The sequence below is a fragment of the Bufo bufo genome, chromosome 7 (genome assembly GCF_905171765.1).
Source record: "Bufo bufo chromosome 7, aBufBuf1.1, whole genome shotgun sequence".
In the NCBI taxonomy this organism is placed as follows: Eukaryota; Metazoa; Chordata; class Amphibia; order Anura; family Bufonidae; genus Bufo; species Bufo bufo.
In genome coordinates this window covers 174044529-174068464 of record NC_053395.1, presented here as the reverse complement: position 1 = coordinate 174068464, position 23936 = coordinate 174044529, and positions in this window count along the sequence as shown.

Below are 23936 nucleotides of genomic sequence, written 5' to 3'. Positions count from 1 at the left end.
CGGTGTCTTCTACTTCTGGTACCCCTGCAGCAGATGCAACTTTGAGAGAGTTCTCTAAAATCTGGGAGGAGACCAGGGCAGCTCTGAAAGAGGCTTCCGTGCGCATGAAGGAGGCTGCTGTTAAAAAAAAATGTAGAGATTCTCCTCAGTTCCATCCTGGTGATAAAGTGTGGCTTGCCTCCAAAGACATTAGGCTTAAAATGTCCTATTACAAATTGGGTCCACGCTTCATTGCTCCATTTGAGATCCTCAAGCAAATTAATGATGTTTCCTACAGGCTTAAGCTGCCAGCCTCTCTTCGGGTACCAAATTCCTTCCACGTCTCCCTGCTGAAACCTGTCATAATGAATCGTTTTGTCAAAAAAACTGTTTCAGCTCCTGTTGCGGTCAGTGATGAAAACATCTATGAGGTAAAAGCTATTCTGGGGATGAGGAAGAGTAGAGTTAAAACCCTGTTTCTTGTGGATTGGAAGGGCTTTGGTCCTGAGGAAAGATCTTGGGAACCTAGAGAAAACATCAATGCCCCTCTTGTTCTGAAAAACTTCTTGTCCAGGACCAGGCCTGAGGAGAGGGGGTGTAGGGGGTATACTGTTAGCGGGCGCTGCTCCCCCTGAGCGCAGGCAAGGGTGCCGGGCTCCCTCTTTCCCTGCCGCCATGCACCGTGCTGACAAGCGTGGCCAGGAGATAGCTTAGGGTACTTTCACACTAGCCTTTTTCCTTTTCCGGTATTGAGTTCCGTCCTAGGGGCTCAATTCCGGAAAAAAATTTATCAGTTTTATCCTAATGCATTCTGAATGGAGAGCAATCCGTTCAGTATGCATCAGGATGTCTTCAGTTCAGTCACTGTACGGTTTTTGGACGGAGAAAATACCGCAGCATGCTACGGAACACTTGCCGGAATGCTGGATCCGGCATTATTTTACATTGAAATGCATTAATTCCGGATCCGGCCCTAAGTGTTCCGGAAAAATGCATCCAGTTTTGCGGTCTGCACATTCGCAGACCTTTAAAAATGTGAAAAAGATAAATACCGGATCCATTTCTCTGGCTGACAACCGGAGAGATCCGTCTACAGATCCGTCTTCAAATGGTATCCGTTTGCATACAGATTGCGACGGAACTGCCTACCGGAATCCAGCGACACTAGTGTGAAAGTACCCTTAACTATGGTATCTGTGTTCCATGCCAGAGTTTCCTTCCTGCTGGAGACTTGTACTGGTGTTTGAACTTGTATGGGTGTGACTCTCTCCACCTATGAAGCAGCACATACAGTCATGTGAAAAAATTAGGACACCCTTTGAAAGCATGTGGTTTTTTGTAACATTTTTAATAAATGGTTATTTCATCTCCGTTTCAACAATACAGAGAGATTAAAGTAATCCAACTAAACAAAGAAAACTGAAGAAAAGTCTTTTCAAGATCTTCTGTAAATGTCATTCTACAAAAATGCCTATTCTAACTGAGGAAAAAGATAGGACACCCTCACATGTATTCCCTCTTAAATTGGCTCAGATCTCACACAGGTATATCACACCAGGTGCACATAATTAGTAGATCGTTACTCTGCATGTTGAATGAGGCTTGCCCTATTTAAACCTCAGACATTTAGTTTGGTGTGCTCCTGACTGTTGAAGTGAGAGTGAGCACCATGGTGAGAGCAAAAGAGCTGTCAGAGGACTTCAGAAAAAAGATTGTAGCAGCCTATGAGTCTGGGAAGGGATTTAAAAAGATCTCAAAAGATTTTGAAATCAGCCATTCCACTGTCCGGAAGATAGTCTACAAGTGGAGGGCTTTCAAAACAACTGCCAACATGCCCAGGACTGGTCGCCCCAGCAAGTTCACCCCAAGAGCAGACCGCAAGATGCTAAAAGAGGTATCCAAAAACCCTAAAGTGTCATCTCGAGAACTACAGCAGGCTCTGGCTACTGTTGATGTAGAAGTACATGCCTCTACAATCAGAAAGAGACTGTACAAGTTTAACTTGCATGGGAGGTGTGCAAGGAGGAAACCTTTGCTTTCCAAGAGAAACATCGAGGCCAGACTGACATTTGCCAGCGATAAAGTTGACAAAGACCAGGACTTCTGGAATAATGTTCTTTGGACAGATGAGTCCAAAATTGAATTATTTGGACACAACAGCAGAGGACATGTTTGGCGTAAACCAAACACAGCATTCCAAGAAAAGAACCTCATACCAACTGTGAAGCATGGAGGTGGAAGTGTCATGGTTTGGGGCTGCTTTGCTGCAGCAGGACCTGGTCAGCTCACCATCATAGAATCCACGATGAATTCTACTGTGTATCAGAAGGTGCTTGAAGAACATGTGAGACCATCAGTTAGAAAATTAAAGCTGAAGCGGAACTGGACCATGCAACATGACAATGACCCAAAACATACTAGTAAATCAACCAAAGATTGGCTGAAAAAGAAGAAATGGAGAGTCCTGGAATGGCCAAGTCAAAGTCCAGATTTGAATCCCATTGAGATGCTGTGGGGTGACTTGAAAAGGGCTGTACGTGCAAGAAACCCCTCAAACATCTCACAGCTGAAAAAGTTCTGCATTGAGGAGTGGGGTAAAATTTCCTCAGACCGATGTCGAAGACTGGTAGATGGCTACAAGAACCGTCTCACTGCAGTTATTTCAGCCAAAGGAGGTAACACTCGCTATTAGGGGCAAGGGTGTCCTATCTTTTTCCTCAGTTAGAATAGGCATTTTTGTAGAATGACATTTACAGAAGATCTTGAAAAGACTTTTCTTCAGTTTTCTTTGTTTAGTCGGATTACTTTAATCTCTCTGTATTGTTGAAACGGAGATGAAATAACCATTTATTAAAAATGTTACAAAAAACCACATGCTTTCAAAGGGTGTCCTAATTTTTTCACAAGACTGTACACGCCCTCTGTCTCAGCAGCCTATTCCTGGATTGCAGCAGGTATTTAAAGGCGCTTCCTACCACAGGAAGATGCCTGAGCAACTTCATGGTTTTAGCTTGTCTATCTCCAAGTGCTAAGGTGTCTCTTGTGTCTGCTTCGCTGTGTACCGGACCTTGCTTATTAAACTTCTGGATTGCCTGTTTGCCGCCTGCCTCTGACCTCGGACTTCTCTTATTGACTTTAAATGATTGCCATCTGTCCAGACCCGGAAGCTCCTGGCCACGGATATCCCCTCGGTGCTTGCACCGAGTACTTTGCCACTGACTCGGGTACTGCTCTGGAGTAGCCCCTGGCAACTACCCTAATGGCCCAAGCCTATCCTTACCATCAGAGGCTCTAGTGAAGACCAGGTAGTGGCTTAGTTACGCCCCTCCAGAGTATACCCAGTCAGTGGTGCAGTGGGTCCACACCCGCTTGCATAACACTGTAACTACGGTCCGGGACAATACATGTCCTTTACTGCACCCTCCATATGTTGGACCGACTGTACGAACAAAGAAAGGCCATCAACGATTTCCTGATGATTCAAGCGGACAGGAGTACTCCCCTGTGTAACTTCGATGTCAGCCAGTGGCAGCTCATGCATGACACCTTCCGTTTGCTCAGGCCCTTTGAGGAGGCCACATTATTTGTCAGTCACCAGGACAACGGGATTTATGATGTCATTCCAATGCTTCATGTCCTGGAACAGATGCTGGTAAATATGGCTGGTCAGGGCACTGGAGACATTGCGCCTAGATCTCACGGCCACATGAGCCCTGTGGGGGCTGAACTGGAGGAGGAGGAGGACATTGGAGCACAAGCAATGTCTAACGAAATAGGTGGCTTTGCTACACAGGTGACAGGAGAGGAGGAGCAGCCGGAGGAGCAGCCAGAGGAGCTACAGGGCGATGAGGAAGATGAGGCAGAGGACCCAGACACACTGTGGCAGTATGCAGTGGAGATAGAGTCACTTGCACAAATGGCCTGCTGCATGCTCACTTGCTTGGGTAGTGACAGCCGAATTGTCACCATTCGGCAGAGGGATGACTTCTGGCTCTCCACCTTGTTTGATCCTCACTACCGGTCCAAAATGAGGGCCTTTTTCACACCCGCTAAGAGGGATGACAAACTGTACTACTATAGAGACATCCTATGTAGTCAGTTGGCCACTGCCTATCTGCGCCATCGTCCATCCTCTCGCAGGTCTGACCGTGGGGGGGGGAAGGGGGGGGCCTCTGTGCTTATATTCCACTGCCATGGCTGCTGGGGAGGGGTGGGGTGGCAGGAGCAGTACTAGCTCCATCAGCAGCAGCCTGAGTCTACAGTCGCTGATGAGCAGCTTTCTTCACCCGCATAGTGAAGAAACTACTCAACAGCAGCTAGACATAGAGCAGAACCTGAACCAGCAGGTGGTGGCATACATGGAGTGTACCCTGCCAGCCGACCTTGAAGATCCACTGGACTACTGGGCAGCCAAACTGGATTTGTGTCCAAAACTGGCCGAGTTTGCCCTGGAAAAGCTGTCCTGCCCGGCCAGTAGTGTGGCATCAGAGTGGGTGTTTAGTGCGGTGGGGCCATAGTTACCTCAAGAAGAATTCACCTGTCCACCTAAAATGTGGAGAGACTGACCTTTGTCAAGATAAATCAGGCGTGGATCAGCCAGTATTTCCACCCACCAATTCCTGATGCATCAGACTAGATAATCCATGGTGCCACACAAGCACCTTGACAAAAGCGACTGGTTTCTTCTGGCTACCTGCCTCACCCACCTGATACCACACATCTGATGCCAAGTGCTCCTTCTTTCACCCATCTTCAGTGGGTACTGGTATTGCCACCCACCTCAACACTATGTCACCTTGCCATTCTGTGGTCTCCTCCTGCTGCTCCTACCTCAACTATATGTCACCTTGCTACTCTGTGGCCTCCTGATGCTGCTGCCACCTCCATACTATGTCATTGTGCCACTCTGTGGCCTCCTGATGCTGCTACGACCTACAGACTCTGTGATTAGGCCACACTGTGGTCTCCAAATGCTGCTTCCACCTCACTACTATTTTACCTTGCCTCTCTGTGGTCTCCTCATGTGGCTGCCACCTCCACACTATGTCACCTTGCCACTCTGTGGCCTCCTGATGCTGCCGCCACATCCACACTATGTCACCTTGCCACTCTGTGGCCTCTTGATGCTGCCGCCACATCCACACTATGTCACCTTGCCACTCTGTGGCCTCCTGATGCTGCCGCCACATCCACACTATGTCACCTTGCTACTCTGTGGCCTCTTGATGCTGCCGCCACCTCCACACTCTGTCTTTGTGCCACTCTGTGGCTTCCTGATGCTGCCACCTCCTACAAACTTTGTCATTCGGCCACTCTGTGGTCTCCTCATGCTGCTTTCACCTTACCACTATGTCATAGGGCCACTCTGTGGACTTTTCATGCTGTTCCCACCTTCCCTACTTCATTACTGGGACACTATTTAGCCTTTTTGGCTTGGCTGACATAATAATTTATTTGGCCCATCCTCTGATCTGTCAGAAGGAAGGTAAAATGAGACGCACAACGTATCCTGTCTGTGTAGTAGCTGTAAGGCCTGTATGGTCCCATCAGAATTGGCTTATGATTTGGTAGCCAAAAGCAGGAGTGGATAGAAAACACAGAAGACATGCAAATATTCCATTGACGTGTCATCTCTGTTTTAGATCCACTCCGTTTTTTTTTTGCCTTTAGAAATACTAATGGATTCTTTAGCAAATGCTGACCGAATAAAGGCGTATTCTCCACAGACAGGATCCGTTTTTTCTGGGTAATTGTTCTGATGGATCAGAGAATGGGGAAAATAATCAGTGACGTCAACACAGACTTACTGCTGACACCCTCTCCACTCTGTCGGGGGGGGGAAATCTACTTGCATAAGCGTTTAATAGAACAGGTTCTATAGATTTGGTGTGATTTGATGTGATTTGGTAGCCAAAAGCAGGAGTGGGTACAAAACAAAGAAGACTTTAACAAAATATTTTAATGTGTTATCTCTGTTTTGGATCCACTCCTGTTTTTTTTGGCATTAGCAATACTGATGAATTACTGACCAAATGCTGACCGAGTGAAGGGGGATGTTCCACAGACAGGAGCCGTTTTTTATGGGTTATTGTTCTGACAGATCAGAGGAAGGGCAAAATAATCAGTGACGTCCACACAAACTTACTGCTGACACTCTCTCCACTCTGTCGGGGGGCTCTATTTGTATAAGCTTTTAATAGAACAGGTTCTGTAGACATCTACAGTGCTGCCCATAATTATTCATACCACTGGCAAATTTTGACTTAAAGTTACTTTTATTCAACCAGCAAGTAATTTTTTGACGGGAAATGACATAGGTGTCTCCCAAAAGATAATAAGACGATGTACAAGAGGCATTATTGTGGGGAAAAAAAACATTTCTCAGCTTTTATTTACATTTGAGCAAAAAGTGTCCAGTCCAAAATTATTCATACCCTTCTCAATAATCAATAGAAAAGCCTTTATTGGCTATAACAGTAATCAAACGCTTCCTATAATTGCAGACCAGCTTTTTGCATGTCTCCACAGGTATTTTTGCCCATTCATCTTTAGCAATGAGCTCCAAATCTTTCAGGTTGGAGGGTTTTCTTGCCATCACCCTGATCTTTAGCTCCCTCCACAGATTCTCAATTGGATTCAAGTCTGGACTCTGGCTGGGCCACTCCAAAACGTTAATGTTGTTGTCTGCTAACCATTTCTTCACCACTTTTGCTGTGTGTTTTGTGTCATTGTCATGCTGAAATGTCCACTGGTGCCCAAGGCCAAGTTTCTCTGCAGACTGCCTGATGTTGTTGTTGAGAATCCTCATGTATTGCTCTTTTTCTCATGGTGCCGTTTGCTGTCATTAGGTTCCCTGGCTCATTGGCTGAAAAACACCCCCAAAGCATTAGGTTCCCACCACCATGTTTGACAGTGGGGATGGTGTTCTTTGGGTTAAAGGCTTCTCCTTTTTTACGCCAAATGAAGGAAACATCATTGTGGCCAAACAATTAAATTTTTGTTTCATCTGACCATAACACAGAAGACCAGAGGTCTTCTTCTTTGTCCAGAAGAGCTTTTGCAAAGGTCAAGCGAGCTTTTGTGTGCCTTATCTAGAGAAGTGGCATCCTCCTTGGTCTGCATCCGTGGAACCCAGCAGTGTGCAGTGTCCATTGGATTGTCTGCCTTGAGACATTGCCACCAGCAGAGCCCAGATTCACCAGGATGGCCTTGGTGGTGATTCTTGGATTCTTTTTCACCTCTCTAACTATGCTCCTGGCCAGAACAGGTGTCACTTTTGGCTTCCGACCACATCCTCTGAGATTTTCCACAGTGCGGAACATCTTGTATTTTTTTATAATACTTTGCACTGTAGCCACTGGAACTTGAAAACATTTAGAAATGGCCTTGTGGCCTTTTCCTGACTTGTGAGCAGCCACAATGCGCAGCCGCAGGTCCTCACTGAGCTTCTTTGTCTTAGCCATGACTGTCCACAAACCAACTGCAGAGAGCTGCTTTTTCTCACCTGTTGAGTTGATTAAAACAGCTGTTCCCAATTAATCAGGGTAATTAGGATGCTTTAGAACAGCTTGGACTATTTGGAATGGTATAGAACTTTTGATTTTCCCACAGACTGACAGTTTCTGAAGGGTATGAATAATTTTGGACTGGACACTTTTTGCTCAAATGTAAATAAAAGCTGAGAAATGTTTTTTTTCCCCACAATAATGCCTCTTGTACATCGTCTTATTATCTTTTGGGAGACACCAGTGGCGTAGGGATCGCCATAGCAACCATAGCAGTGGCTATGGGGCCCTACGCCACTGGGGGCCCGTCCGGATCGCATTCTTTTTTTTTTTTTTTTTTATTAACACACACACAGGCACTGGCAGCCAGGCCCGCCCGCCCGCCCAATGTAGTGGGTGGGGCGTGGGCGGTCCGCGGCTCAGGCCTGGCTGGGGGGAAGCTGCGTCAAGTCAGGACTCAGGACTGGAGCAGGCGGGCCCGGGGCAGAAGATGAGGTAGGTGGTGGAGGGGGCCGGAACAGGGGCGTACCCATAGGCGTGCGCACGGGGTGTGCCTGGGCACAGCCTAATCACACCCCTGTGCTCGCCTCCTGCACTGCCAGCCATGCACGTGCGGCGTGACGGAGTGAATGACGTCACGTTACGCTGCCGCCGGCTGCCTATTTTGAATGTGAAGAGCGGGAGCCTGCCTGCCCGCCCCCCCACGCCCAGTGTGCCTAATTGATCTGCAGGATGTGTCATCAATACAGAAGTGAATGGATTCTGATCTTTTGTGCACTGCCAGCAGTCTGCCACAGTAAAAAGAAAAAGTCTGGCGTGGAGAGGAGTCCTGACTGTCCCCAGTAAGTAAGTGAAGTGTCAAGTGATAGATAAGGATTATTAGATAGTAGTATACATACTAGTACATACTTTGCACAAGTTTATTATTTACAACTTAAAGGGAACCTGTCACCAAAAAATACTATTAACCGCTTAATAAGCGATTTTGTTGGTGACAGGTTCCCTTTAAGTTGTAAATAATAAACTTGTGCAAAGTATGTACTAGTATGTAGTACCTTATAGTGCTGCATAGTAGTTTCCTAATGCACTTTTTCTTCATTTAGCCGCATCTAGCCTCCTTGAGAAATCAATGTTTTATTCAGTCGCTGCCCCCTGCTTCAAGTCAGGTTTGAAGTCAAGGGGGCAGCGGCCTAGGCGTCTCCAATCCTGCTCTCCCCGCCGCCTTTATTGAGACGCCGGATCTCAGTGCCGGGACCGCGCTCCCAGCCAGCATGCGCAGTAAAGGGCTGCTGTAGCCTGTAACGCGATCCCGGCTCCGGCTCGTACACTCAGCCGGCTTCAGTTTCGCTACTGCGCATGCGCCCAGCATCTTCTGTAACTGCGCTAGTATGTAAGGCTGGCGGGCGCATGCGCAGTAGCGAAACTGAAGCCGGCTGAGTGTACGAGCCGGAGCCAGGATCGCGCTACAGGATACAGCAGCCCTTTACTGCGCATGCGGGCTGGGAGCGCGGTCCCGGCACTGAGATCCGGCGTGTCAATAAAGGCGGCGGGAAGAGCAGGATTGGAGACGCCTAGGCCGCTGCCCCCTTGACTTCAAACCTGACTTGAAGCACGGGGCAGCGGCTGAATAAAACATCGATTTCTCAAGGAGGCTAAATGAAGAAAAAGTACATTAGGAAACTACTATGCAGCACTATAAGGTACTATTAACAGCTTAATAAGTGATTTTTTGGTGACAGGTTCCCTTTAAGCTCACTTACATAAGGAACGCGGGGTCCGTCTTACAATAGTTGTCGGCCTCCACCTCCTGTTGGGGGTCAGTCACTGTCAGGGACACTGTTATGAAGGGGGGGCCCATAAATTTTTTTTGCTATGGGGCCCATGCATTTCTAGCTACGCCCCTGGGAGACACCTATGTCATTTCCCGTCAAAAAATTACTTGCTGGTTGAATAAAAGTAACTTTAAGTAAAAATTTGCCAGGGGTATGAATAATTATGGGCAGCACTGTATGTGGAATTAGCTGACGATAGTGTAAAAGGAGTGCGCTTCTTCTTGGCGCTAACATCGAGTTCATACTTGAGTTATTTGGTCAGTTTTGGTCCCGTGACTGCCCAAATAAGTGAAGTGTGCAGTGATTCTAAGTGAAACGCCTGTCATCTGCATGTCATACGGACTCACATAATTTTTTCACTACCAAAGTGTTAGCCCAGCAAACCGTGCCGATGCTGCTGCCCCTAACCGTGGGAAAGGGCGCCGGGCTCCCTCTTTCCCTGCCGCCATGCACTGTGCTGACAAGCGCGGGCAGCAGATAGTGTAGCTGGCCAGCTAAGACCTGTCCTAGGTTGCTAATATAGGTTATATGTTTTTACAGATAAACCTGCCAATAACCTTAATACTATTCCTATGTTTGTGTGTTAAAGACAAAAGCAGAGTTATTTACAGTGACTTCATGTTTGGATGTCATATAACTGTTATATATATATTGTGTTCACAGATGCAGAAAATATAATATGCCTTTAAGATTCATTATATAATGTAAGGTAAGCTCAATGACACAGCAGAAACCACAGAAAGCAAAGAGTTAAACTGTTGTTGCTGGGCAGGAGTCTTGACCAATCACAGCCAGCTTCACACACAGCAGGAGTTTCGACCAGTCACAGCCAGCCTCACATACATCCTGTGTGGGGGAATTACTCTAGCAGGAGCTGCTAGAATCATTACACCAGAGGAGAGAAGCTGAACAGACATTCACTCCACTAAGAGCTGTGTTTTATGGAAGCAGAGAGGCCAAAATAGGTAATTAAAACAGTTATATAATGTTCCTACTGTTAATAGTGATTAGAACTGTATACTGAACCAGTTATATGTATGTTTACTTACAGTTCCACCAATTGCAAACTACAAAGTTCACAATCCAAATCCAAATTCCATATTGCAATCCAAATTGCATACAACCATACAAGATCATACTCAACCAATCTGCAAATAGTTACTGCTAACTGCATACTGCAAATTGCGACTAAATTCAGCAAGTGAACTATTAGTTAGACCTTAGATATACCTCTCAGAGAGATCATAAAGTGCTTAAATAACTTAAAGTGAGAGTACAGATACTGAAGAGAGAAATATATCCACCATTTTATGTTGAATGACAAGATTGAACAGTTGAACCACCATCTTATGCATAGTTTTTGTGATATCTTTTCAACACGTGTTTTGTACATGGACTATCTGCTGCGGAGGCAGCAGTGTTTTATGAAGAAAACTTGAAGTTAATAAAGAAGTTATTTCAAGCATTTGATGTGCTCTTTAAACCTACTGTTTCCATAAAACGGCACTAGAGGAATTAAAGAGTAACAGACAGACTAAAAGTCAGAGATATCAGAATTCTACTAATGCCACAGCGCAAAAGGCACTTCATAGTGCTGCGCCTGCCACAGATAGCTTAACTATGGTATCTGTGTTCCATGCCAGAGTTTCATTCCAGCTGGAGACTTCCACTGGTGTTTGAACTTGCATACACGCCCTCTGTCTCACCAGCCTATGGCTGGATTGCAGCAGGTATTTAAAGGCGCTTCCTACCACAGGAAGATGCCTGAGCAACCTCATAGTTTTAACTTGTCTATCTCCAAGTGCTAAGGTGTCTCTCTTGTCTGCTTTGCTGTGTACTGGACCTTGCTTATTGAACTCCTGGACTTTGCCTGTTTGCCGCCTGCCCCTGACCTTGGACTTTGTTTACTGACTTTGATTGATTGCCGCCTGTCCAGACCCGGAACCTCCTGGCCGCGCAAGTCCCCTTGGTGCTTGCACCGAGTACTCTGACCCCTTGGTCAGCTGCCACTGACTCAGGGACTGCTCTGGAGTAGCCCCTGACAACTACCCTAATGGCCCAGGCCTATCCTCACCATCAGAGGCTCTAGTGAAGACCAGGTAGTGGCTTAGTTACGCCCCTCCAGAGTATACCCAGTCAGTGGCGCAGTGGGTCCACACCCACTTGCATAACACAAAGCAGATTCCTTATGTGTGTTACTGCAAGGAACAGTGTTCTACACCACTATAATGGCTCTGTGCAGCCAGGAAATAGCCGTTTTTAACGCAATTCGCAGCAAATTTATTTGGATCGAACTGAATTTTCCAAAAAAAATTAGGTGAACAGGCGAATAGAATTTTAGAAAAATTCGCCCATCTCTAGTCATCAGTATTGAACACCTGGAAAACCCCTTTAAGTTATTTTATTGAAAACATCATGGAGATATTATAGAAATGTGAGAAGGCACACTTGAACTCAGGTGGGGGTCCCAGTGACCAAAACAGTTCTCCAGAACCTAAAAAAAAACCAGCTGCAACACAGGCCGAGTTCACAACTCAGTTATTTGGTCAGATATTTTCATCAGTGATTGTGAGCCAAAACCAGTAGTGAAGCCTACTCAGAGATAAGGTATAATGTAAAGATTTCCTCCTGTTCTGTGTTTTTGACCGACACCTAGTTTTGGCTAACAATTACTGATGGAAATAACTGACCAAATAAATTGAGTGTGAACTTGGTCTTAGTTATACTAAAAATGAGCACATACTGCTGCTGACATGAATAGAGGGATATTCATGAGCACATTACATGTTTTAATACAAGTTTGAAATACATTTACAAAAAAACATAAAAATCATAAACAACATTGTATAATAATGTAATAGTCCCAGTCCCTTTTTTTATCTTTGTGCTCCTACATGCGGAATGCCACTGAGGAAGGAACACTGGGTTCCGAAACGCGTCAGTCAAAACGGCAAAAGTGATTGATCATATCTGATAAATGTTACCAGCATACTCCGAGCATTTTATTAGAACATTAAACCTAGCTCGAGGTCCGGCGTGGGGAAGATACAGAAGCGCATGCACAAAGATTTCCCAGGCGGTGAAGCGAGCGCGATAGGGGCAGGAAGACTACAGGGTCTGGTAAGAAGTATCCAGCTTGTATGTACAATAGTATCATAATACAAGAGCAGCACAGTTTGCAATATCGGACATTGATACTTTGTTGGATGGTAGATAGTGTTTTCGCGAATATCGGCACTTCGCTAATTCGCGAATATTTCAAATATTCGTTTTTCTTTTTTCTTTTTTTTTTTGTTATATTTTTTTCTTTCCCACTTCCCTAAAGTTGTACTTACCTGTCCTTTGGATTCCTGGCTTCCTGGCTGCTCCAGTCAGTTCCCGTTGCCTTCTGCCGACTTCCGTGCTCATGGAGCGTCCCCATCACCATGGGAACGTCTCCATATACTAGAATGTACTGTCGGATTTGAGAATTACGTGAAAAATCGCAATTCGATTATTTCAAGTTATAATAATCGAATTTCGATTTTAACTTGTTCATTAGCTGCAAGTACTAGCTTCATTAGTTCATTAGCAGCCTATCTGCATAACTTGTTCATTAGCTGCAAGTATTAGCTTCAAGTACTACATTAAGTACTAGTAAAGAGATATTGCAGGAGGCTGAAGAGATTCAAGAGATACTGCAAGAGATTGGCTTAGAGTCTCCAACTGGCTCATCTGTGTTGTTTTTGCTGATCATTGCTTGAGAAGAGGTAAGGAATTCGGTCAGCTGTTTGCTATTGTGCATTTGCTAATGAGCCTAGCTCACTAAGGTGTTACATTTGTTGCTGGGGGAGGAGTTTTGGAAGCAGTGTGTGTATATATAGAGACAGACTCATTAGCTGGCCTAATTCATTAGCTGCAAGTACTAGCTTCAAGTACTACATTAAGTACTAGTAAAGAGATATTGCAGGAGGCTGAAGAGATTCAAGAGATACTGCAAGAGATTGGCTTAGAGTCTCCAACTGGCTCATCTGTGTTGTTTTTGCTGATCATTGCTTGAGAAGAGGTAAGGAATTCGGTCAGCTGTTTGCTATTGTGCGTTTGCTAATGAGCCTAGCTCACTAAGGTGTTACATTTGTTGCTGGGGGAGGAGTTTTGGAAGCAGTGTGTGTATATATAGAGACAGACTCATTAGCTGGCCTAATTCATTAGCTGCAAGTACTAGCTTCAAGTACTACATTAAGTACTAGTAAAGAGATATTGCAGGAGGCTGAGGAGATTCAAGAGATACTGCAAGAGATTGGCTTAGAGTCTCCAACTGGCTCATCTGTGTTGTTTTTGCTGATCATTGCTTGAGAAGAGGTAAGGAATTCGGTCAGCTGTTTGCTATTGTGCGTTTGCTAATGAGCCTAGCTCACTAAGGTGTTACATTTGTTGCTGGGGGAGGAGTTTTGGAAGCAGTGTGTGTATATATAGAGACAGACTCATTAGCTGGCCTAATTCATTAGCTGCAAGTACTAGCTTCAAGTACTACATTAAGTACTAGTAAAGAGATATTGCAGGAGGCTGAGGAGATTCAAGAGATACTGCAAGAGATTGGCTTAGAGTCTCCAACTGGCTCATCTGTGTTGTTTTTGCTGATCATTGCTTGAGAAGAGGTAAGGAATTCGGTCAGCTGTTTGCTATTGTGCGTTTGCTAATGAGCCTAGCTCACTAAGGTGTTACATTTGTTGCTGGGGGAGGAGTTTTGGAAGTAGTGTGTGTATATATAGAGACAGACTCATTAGCTGGCCTAATTCATTAGCTGCAAGTACTAGCTTCAAGTACTACATTAAGTACTAGTAAAGAGATATTGCAGGAGGCTGAAGAGATTCAAGAGATACTGCAAGAGATTGGCTTAGAGTCTCCAACTGGCTCATCTGTGTTGTTTTTGCTGATCATTGCTTGAGAAGAGGTAAGGAATTCGGTCAGCTGTTTGCTATTGTGCATTTGCTAATGAGCCTAGCTCACTAAGGTGTTACATTTGTTGCTGGGGGAGGAGTTTTGGAAGCAGTGTGTGTATATATAGAGACAGACTCATTAGCTGGCCTAATTCATTAGCTGCAAGTACTAGCTTCAAGTACTACATTAAGTACTAGTAAAGAGATATTGCAGGAGGCTGAAGAGATTCAAGAGATACTGCAAGAGATTGGCTTAGAGTCTCCAACTGGCTCATCTGTGTTGTTTTTGCTGATCATTGCTTGAGAAGAGGTAAGGAATTCGGTCAGCTGTTTGCTATTGTGCGTTTGCTAATGAGCCTAGCTCACTAAGGTGTTACATTTGTTGCTGGGGGAGGAGTTTTGGAAGCAGTGTGTGTATATATAGAGACAGACTCATTAGCTGGCCTAATTCATTAGCTGCAAGTACTAGCTTCAAGTACTACATTAAGTACTAGTAAAGAGATATTGCAGGAGGCTGAAGAGATTCAAGAGATACTGCAAGAGATTGGCTTAGAGTCTCCAACTGGCTCATCTGTGTTGTTTTTGCTGATCATTGCTTGAGAAGAGGTAAGGAATTCGGTCAGCTGTTTGCTATTGTGCGTTTGCTAATGAGCCTAGCTCACTAAGGTGTTACATTTGTTGCTGGGGGAGGAGTTTTGGAAGCAGTGTGTGTATATATAGAGACAGACTCATTAGCTGGCCTAATTCATTAGCTGCAAGTACTAGCTTCAAGTACTACATTAAGTACTAGTAAAGAGATATTGCAGGAGGCTGAAGAGATTCAAGAGATACTGCAAGAGATTGGCTTAGAGTCTCCAACTGGCTCATCTGTGTTGTTTTTGCTGATCATTGCTTGAGAAGAGGTAAGGAATTCGGTCAGCTGTTTGCTATTGTGCGTTTGCTAATGAGCCTAGCTCACTAAGGTGTTACATTTGTTGCTGGGGGAGGAGTTTTGGAAGCAGTGTGTGTATATATAGAGACAGACTCATTAGCTGGCCTAATTCATTAGCTGCAAGTACTAGCTTCAAGTACTACATTAAGTACTAGTAAAGAGATATTGCAGGAGGCTGAAGAGATTCAAGAGATACTGCAAGAGATTGGCTTAGAGTCTCCAACTGGCTCATCTGTGTTGTTTTTGCTGATCATTGCTTGAGAAGAGGTAAGGAATTCGGTCAGCTGTTTGCTATTGTGCGTTTGCTAATGAGCCTAGCTCACTAAGGTGTTACATTTGTTGCTGGGGGAGGAGTTTTGGAAGCAGTGTGTGTATATATAGAGACAGACTCATTAGCTGGCCTAATTCATTAGCTGCAAGTACTACCTTCAAGTACTACATTAAGTACTAGTAAAGAGATATTGCAGGAGGCTGAAGAGATTCAAGAGATACTGCAAGAGATTGGCTTAGAGTCTCCAACTGGCTCATCTGTGTTGTTTTTGCTGATCATTGCTTGAGAAGAGGTAAGGAATTCGGTCAGCTGTTTGCTATTGTGCGTTTGCTAATGAGCCTAGCTCACTAAGGTGTTACATTTGTTGCTGGGGGAGGAGTTTTGGAAGCAGTGTGTGTATATATAGAGACAGACTCATTAGCTGGCCTAATTCATTAGCTGCAAGTACTAGCTTCAAGTACTACATTAAGTACTAGTAAAGAGATATTGCAGGAGGCTGAAGAGATTCAAGAGATACTGCAAGAGATTGGCTTAGAGTCTCCAACTGGCTCATCTGTGTTGTTTTTGCTGATCATTGCTTGAGAAGAGGTAAGGAATTCGGTCAGCTGTTTGCTATTGTGCGTTTGCTAATGAGCCTAGCTCACTAAGGTGTTACATTTGTTGCTGGGGAGGAGTTTTGGAAGCAGTGTGTGTATATATAGAGACAGACTCATTAGCTGGCCTAATTCATTAGCTGCAAGTACTAGCTTCAAGTACTACATTAAGTACTAGTAAAGAGATATTGCAGGAGGCTGAAGAGATTCAAGAGATACTGCAAGAGATTGGCTTAGAGTCTCCAACTGGCTCATCTGTGTTGTTTTTGCTGATCATTGCTTGAGAAGAGGTAAGGAATTCGGTCAGCTGTTTGCTATTGTGCGTTTGCTAATGAGCCTAGCTCACTAAGGTGTTACATTTGTTGCTGGGGGAGGAGTTTTGGAAGCAGTGTGTGTATATATAGAGACAGACTCATTAGCTGGCCTAATTCATTAGCTGCAAGTACTACCTTCAAGTACTACATTAAGTACTAGTAAAGAGATATTGCAGGAGGCTGAAGAGATTCAAGAGATACTGCAAGAGATTGGCTTAGAGTCTCCAACTGGCTCATCTGTGTTGTTTTTGCTGATCATTGCTTGAGAAGAGGTAAGGAATTCGGTCAGCTGTTTGCTATTGTGCGTTTGCTAATGAGCCTAGCTCACTAAGGTGTTACATTTGTTGCTGGGGGAGGAGTTTTGGAAGCAGTGTGTGTATATATAGAGACAGACTCATTAGCTGGCCTAATTCATTAGCTGCAAGTACTACCTTCAAGTACTACATTAAGTACTAGTAAAGAGATATTGCAGGAGGCTGAAGAGATTCAAGAGATACTGCAAGAGATTGGCTTAGAGTCTCCAACTGGCTCATCTGTGTTGTTTTTGCTGATCATTGCTTGAGAAGAGGTAAGGAATTCGGTCAGCTGTTTGCTATTGTGCGTTTGCTAATGAGCCTAGCTCACTAAGGTGTTACATTTGTTGCTGGGGGAGGAGTTTTGGAAGCAGTGTGTGTATATATAGAGACAGACTCATTAGCTGGCCTAATTCATTAGCTGCAAGTACTAGCTTCAAGTACTACATTAAGTACTAGTAAAGAGATATTGCAGGAGGCTGAAGAGATTCAAGAGATACTGCAAGAGATTGGCTTAGAGTCTCCAACTGGCTCATCTGTGTTGTTTTTGCTGATCATTGCTTGAGAAGAGGTAAGGAATTCGGTCAGCTGTTTGCTATTGTGCGTTTGCTAATGAGCCTAGCTCACTAAGGTGTTACATTTGTTGCTGGGGGAGGAGTTTTGGAAGCAGTGTGTGTATATATAGAGACAGACTCATTAGCTGGCCTAATTCATTAGCTGCAAGTACTAGCTTCAAGTACTACATTAAGTACTAGTAAAGAGATATTGCAGGAGGCTGAAGAGATTCAAGAGATACTGCAAGAGATTGGCTTAGAGTCTCCAACTGGCTCATCTGTGTTGTTTTTGCTGATCATTGCTTGAGAAGAGGTAAGGAATTCGGTCAGCTGTTTGCTATTGTGCGTTTGCTAATGAGCCTAGCTCACTAAGGTGTTACATTTGTTGCTGGGGGAGGAGTTTTGGAAGCAGTGTGTGTATATATAGAGACAGACTCATTAGCTGGCCTAATTCATTAGCTGCAAGTACTAGCTTCAAGTACTACATTAAGTACTAGTAAAGAGATATTGCAGGAGGCTGAAGAGATTCAAGAGATACTGCAAGAGATTGGCTTAGAGTCTCCAACTGGCTCATCTGTGTTGTTTTTGCTGATCATTGCTTGAGAAGAGGTAAGGAATTCGGTCAGCTGTTTGCTATTGTGCGTTTGCTAATGAGCCTAGCTCACTAAGGTGTTACATTTGTTGCTGGGGGAGGAGTTTTGGAAGCAGTGTGTGTATATATAGAGACAGACTCATTAGCTGGCCTAATTCATTGGCTGCAAGTACTACCTTCAAGTACTACATTAAGTACTAGTAAAGAGATATTGCAGGAGGCTGAAGAGATTCAAGAGATACTGCAAGAGATTGGCTTAGAGTCTCCAACTGGCTCATCTGTGTTGTTTTTGCTGATCATTGCTTGAGAAGAGGTAAGGAATTCGGTCAGCTGTTTGCTATTGTGCGTTTGCTAATGAGCCTAGCTCACTAAGGTGTTACATTTGTTGCTGGGGGAGGAGTTTTGGAAGCAGTGTGTGTATATATAGAGACAGACTCATTAGCTGGCCTAATTCATTAGCTGCAAGTACTAGCTTCAAGTACTACATTAAGTACTAGTAAAGAGATATTGCAGGAGGCTGAAGAGATTCAAGAGATACTGCAAGAGATTGGCTTAGAGTCTCCAACTGGCTCATCTGTGTTGTTTTTGCTGATCATTGCTTGAGAAGAGGTAAGGAATTCGGTCAGCTGTTTGCTATTGTGCGTTTGCTAATGAGCCTAGCTCACTAAGGTGTTACATTTGTTGCTGGGGAGGAGTTTTGGAAGCAGTGTGTGTATATATAGAGACAGACTCATTAGCTGGCCTAATTCATTAGCTGCAAGTACTAGCTTCAAGTACTACATTAAGTACTAGTAAAGAGATATTGCAGGAGGCTGAAGAGATTCAAGAGATACTGCAAGAGATTGGCTTAGAGTCTCCAACTGGCTCATCTGTGTTGTTTTTGCTGATCATTGCTTGAGAAGAGGTAAGGAATTCGGTCAGCTGTTTGCTATTGTGCGTTTGCTAATGAGCCTAGCTCACTAAGGTGTTACATTTGTTGCTGGGGGAGGAGTTTTGGAAGCAGTGTGTGTATATATAGAGACAGACTCATTAGCTGGCCTAATTCATTAGCTGCAAGTACTACCTTCAAGTACTACATTAAGTACTAGTAAAGAGATATTGCAGGAGGCTGAAGAGATTCAAGAGATACTGCAAGAGATTGGCTTAGAGTCTCCAACTGGCTCATCTGTGTTGTTTTTGCTGATCATTGCTTGAGAAGAGGTAAGGAATTCGGTCAGCTGTTTGCTATTGTGCGTTTGCTAATGAGCCTAGCTCACTAAGGTGTTACATTTGTTGCTGGGGGAGGAGTTTTGGAAGCAGTGTGTGTATATATAGAGACAGACTCATTAGCTGGCCTAATTCATTAGCTGCAAGTACTACCTTCAAGTACTACATTAAGTACTAGTAAAGAGATATTGCAGGAGGCTGAAGAGATTCAAGAGATACTGCAAGAGATTGGCTTAGAGTCTCCAACTGGCTCATCTGTGTTGTTTTTGCTGATCATTGCTTGAGAAGAGGTAAGGAATTCGGTCAGCTGTTTGCTATTGTGCGTTTGCTAATGAGCCTAGCTCACTAAGGTGTTACATTTGTTGCTGGGGGAGGAGTTTTGGAAGCAGTGTGTGTATATATAGAGACAGACTCATTAGCTGGCCTAATTCATTAGCTGCAAGTACTAGCTTCAAGTACTACATTAAGTACTAGTAAAGAGATATTGCAGGAGGCTGAAGAGATTCAAGAGATACTGCAAGAGATTGGCTTAGAGTCTCCAACTGGCTCATCTGTGTTGTTTTTGCTGATCATTGCTTGAGAAGAGGTAAGGAATTCGGTCAGCTGTTTGCTATTGTGCGTTTGCTAATGAGCCTAGCTCACTAAGGTGTTACATTTGTTGCTGGGGGAGGAGTTTTGGAAGCAGTGTGTGTATATATAGAGACAGACTCATTAGCTGGCCTAATTCATTAGCTGCAAGTACTAGCTTCAAGTACTACATTAAGTACTAGTAAAGAGATATTGCAGGAGGCTGAAGAGATTCAAGAGATACTGCAAGAGATTGGCTTAGAGTCTCCAACTGGCTCATCTGTGTTGTTTTTGCTGATCATTGCTTGAGAAGAGGTAAGGAATTCGGTCAGCTGCTTGCTATTGTGCGTTTGCTAATGAGCCTAGCTCACTAAGGTGTTACATTTGTTGCTGGGGGAGGAGTTTTGGAAGCAGTGTGTGTATATATAGAGACAGACTCATTAGCTGGCCTAATTCATTAGCTGCAAGTACTAGCTTCAAGTACTACATTAAGTACTAGTAAAGAGATATTGCAGGAGGCTGAAGAGATTCAAGAGATACTGCAAGAGATTGGCTTAGAGTCTCCAACTGGCTCATCTGTGTTGTTTTTGCTGATCATTGCTTGAGAAGAGGTAAGGAATTCGGTCAGCTGTTTGCTATTGTGCGTTTGCTAATGAGCCTAGCTCACTAAGGTGTTACATTTGTTGCTGGGGGAGGAGTTTTGGAAGCAGTGTGTGTATATATAGAGACAGACTCATTAGCTGGCCTAATTCATTAGCTGCAAGTACTACCTTCAAGTACTACATTAAGTACTAGTAAAGAGATATTGCAGGAGGCTGAAGAGATTCAAGAGATACTGCAAGAGATTGGCTTAGAGTCTCCAACTGGCTCATCTGTGTTGTTTTTGCTGATCATTGCTTGAGAAGAGGTAAGGAATTCGGTCAGCTGTTTGCTATTGTGCGTTTGCTAATGAGCCTAGCTCACTAAGGTGTTACATTTGTTGCTGGGGGAGGAGTTTTGGAAGCAGTGTGTGTATATATAGAGACAGACTCATTAGCTGGCCTAATTCATTAGCTGCAAGTACTAGCTTCAAGTACTACATTAAGTACTAGTAAAGAGATATTGCAGGAGGCTGAAGAGATTCAAGAGATACTGCAAGAGATTGGCTTAGAGTCTCCAACTGGCTCATCTGTGTTGTTTTTGCTGATCATTGCTTGAGAAGAGGTAAGGAATTCGGTCAGCTGTTTGCTATTGTGCGTTTGCTAATGAGCCTAGCTCACTAAGGTGTTACATTTGTTGCTGGGGAGGAGTTTTGGAAGCAGTGTGTGTATATATAGAGACAGACTCATTAGCTGGCCTAATTCATTAGCTGCAAGTACTACCTTCAAGTACTACATTAAGTACTAGTAAAGAGATATTGCAGGAGGCTGAAGAGATTCAAGAGATACTGCAAGAGATTGGCTTAGAGTCTCCAACTGGCTCATCTGTGTTGTTTTTGCTGATCATTGCTTGAGAAGAGGTAAGGAATTCGGTCAGCTGTTTGCTATTGTGCGTTTGCTAATGAGCCTAGCTCACTAAGGTGTTACATTTGTTGCTGGGGGAGGAGTTTTGGAAGCAGTGTGTGTATATATAGAGACAGACTCATTAGCTGGCCTAATTCATTAGCTGCAAGTACTAGCTTCAAGTACTACATTAAGTACTAGTAAAGAGATATTGCAGGAGGCTGAAGAGATTCAAGAGATACTGCAAGAGATTGGCTTAGAGTCTCCAACTGGCTCATCTGTGTTGTTTTTGCTGATCATTGCTTGAGAAGAGGTAAGGAATTCGGTCAGCTGTTTGCTATTGTGCGTTTGCTAATGAGCCTAGCTCACTAAGGTGTTACATTTGTTGCTGGGGGAGGAGTTTTGGAAGCAGTGTGTGTATATATAGAGACAGACTCATTAGCTGGCCTAATTCATTAGCTGCAAGTACTACCTTCAAGTACTACATTAAGTACTAGTAAAGAGATATTGCAGGAGGATGAAGAGATTCAAGAGATACTGCAAGAGATTGGCTTAGAGTCTCCAACTGGCTCATCTGTGTTGTTTTTGCTGATCATTGCTTGAGAAGAGGTAAGGAATTCGGTCAGCTGTTTGCTATTGTGCGTTTGCTAATGAGCCTAGCTCACTAAGGTGTTACATTTGTTGCTGGGGGAGGAGTTTTGGAAGCAGTGTGTGTATATATAGAGACAGACTCATTAGCTGGCCTAATTCATTAGCTGCAAGTACTAGCTTCAAGTACTACATTAAGTACTAGTAAAGAGATATTGCAGGAGGCTGAAGAGATTCAAGAGATACTGCAAGAGATTGGCTTAGAGTCTCCAACTGGCTCATCTGTGTTGTTTTTGCTGATCATTGCTTGAGAAGAGGTAAGGAATTCGGTCAGCTGTTTGCTATTGTGCGTTTGCTAATGAGCCTAGCTCACTAAGGTGTTACATTTGTTGCTGGGGGAGGAGTTTTGGAAGCAGTGTGTGTATATATAGAGACAGACTCATTAGTTGGCCTAATTCATTAGCTGCAAGTACTACCTTCAAGTACTACATTAAGTACTAGTAAAGAGATATTGCAGGAGGCTGAAGAGATTCAAGAGATACTGCAAGAGATTGGCTTAGAGTCTCCAACTGGCTCATCTGTGTTGTTTTTGCTGATCATTGCTTGAGAAGAGGTAAGGAATTCGGTCAGCTGTTTGCTATTGTGCGTTTGCTAATGAGCCTAGCTCACTAAGGTGTTACATTTGTTGCTGGGGGAGGAGTTTTGGAAGCAGTGTGTGTATATATAGAGACAGACTCATTAGCTGGCCTAATTCATTAGCTGCAAGTACTACATTAAGTACTAGTAAAGAGATATTGCAGGAGATAGTCAGGAGGTAGGCTGGAAGGTGGAAACAATACAAAAAAAAGGTAAGATTTGTTTGATTTAAAGTTACAAATTTTTATTTATTTTTTTCTCCTCTTTAAAATGGCAGACTTGGTTCAGTGCAGGAATTGTTGTGCATGTATTTCATGTTCCACTCTTTGGAGATTCGGATGCTGTCAGATCTGTAGACAGTTCTCCTTACTGCAGCAGGAAATTGCATTTTTGAAAGCTGAAATATTTAAATTATCTGTTAAACAAACTCCAGCTAGGACTGCTGCAATGCAGCTGCCACAGAGGACCCCCAGAAATGGCAGATGGGTTACTGTAGGTTCTGGAAGTCTTAGAGTGGTGGATAGAAGACATGTCCCACAGTCGGTGGTTCTCCATAATTCATTTGCAGCACTCTCAGAATGTAAGGACAACATGGATATGGACTCAAGCACAGAGGGTGTGAAACCATCGACTCCTATGTCTAATGTATGCAACAAAAAAGATAAAGTGAAGTCTCAAAGGAAGCAGCTGTTGCTGGGTGATTCAATCATAAGAATTGTGGAGCTTAAAGAAAATGGTTTTGTGAGATGTCTCCCTGGGGCTACTGCTAGAAGAGATAGAAGACGTATTATTAATATTGTTAAGCAAGCAAAGCAGGAAGGGGACGTGGATGTTCTTGTCCATCTAGGGACAAATGACCTGGCTTGCAATGAAGTGTCAGAGGTGAAAAAACTTTTATCACACTTGGTAATGACGTACAGGATTTTGCATCCAGCATTTCATTTTCTGAAGTTCTGCCTGTGCATAATGTTCAGAATGATAGGCAGAGGCGCATAAAGGAGTTCAACATATGGCTTGGTAAATGGTGTCAAGAGCAAGGATTTGGCTTTGTTTCTCATGATAGCTCTACTTGGAATAGAAAGGAACTGTACAAAAAAGATGGTTTGCATCTTTCTCTCAAAGGAACAAATGTACTTAGTGAACAACTCCAAGAATTTGTGGAAGAGTATTTAAACTAGGAAGGGGGGGGCAAAAGAGTGAAAATAAAAGAGTCCAATTGCCCCCCGAAACAATGCCAGAACAGGTCAGAAGCACAGAGGTTAAGAAATGATAAGCTCGGAGTCCTGTCTACAAATGCTCGCAGTTTAGGTAAAAAAATCAATGAACTTGGGTCAATAATGGCATCTGAGAATGTAGATTTAGTGGCTGTTACGGAGACATGGTTTAATGAAAGAAATGACTGGGACATAACCATACCAGGGTACTCTTTATACAGAAGAGACAGAGAAGGCAAGAAAGGAGGATGAGTGGCCCTGTATGTGAAAGATAGCATTAAATCTAACCTAATACAAGTTGGTGAGGCCAACATAGAGTCAGTTTGGGTTACGTTGCAGTTTGCTAACCATGCAGTAACTCGTGTAGGTGTGATATATAGACCACCTGGTCAAGTTAAAGAACTAGATGATCTACTAGTTGAAGAAATAGCTAAAATGACAATGAAAGGAGAAGTTATCAT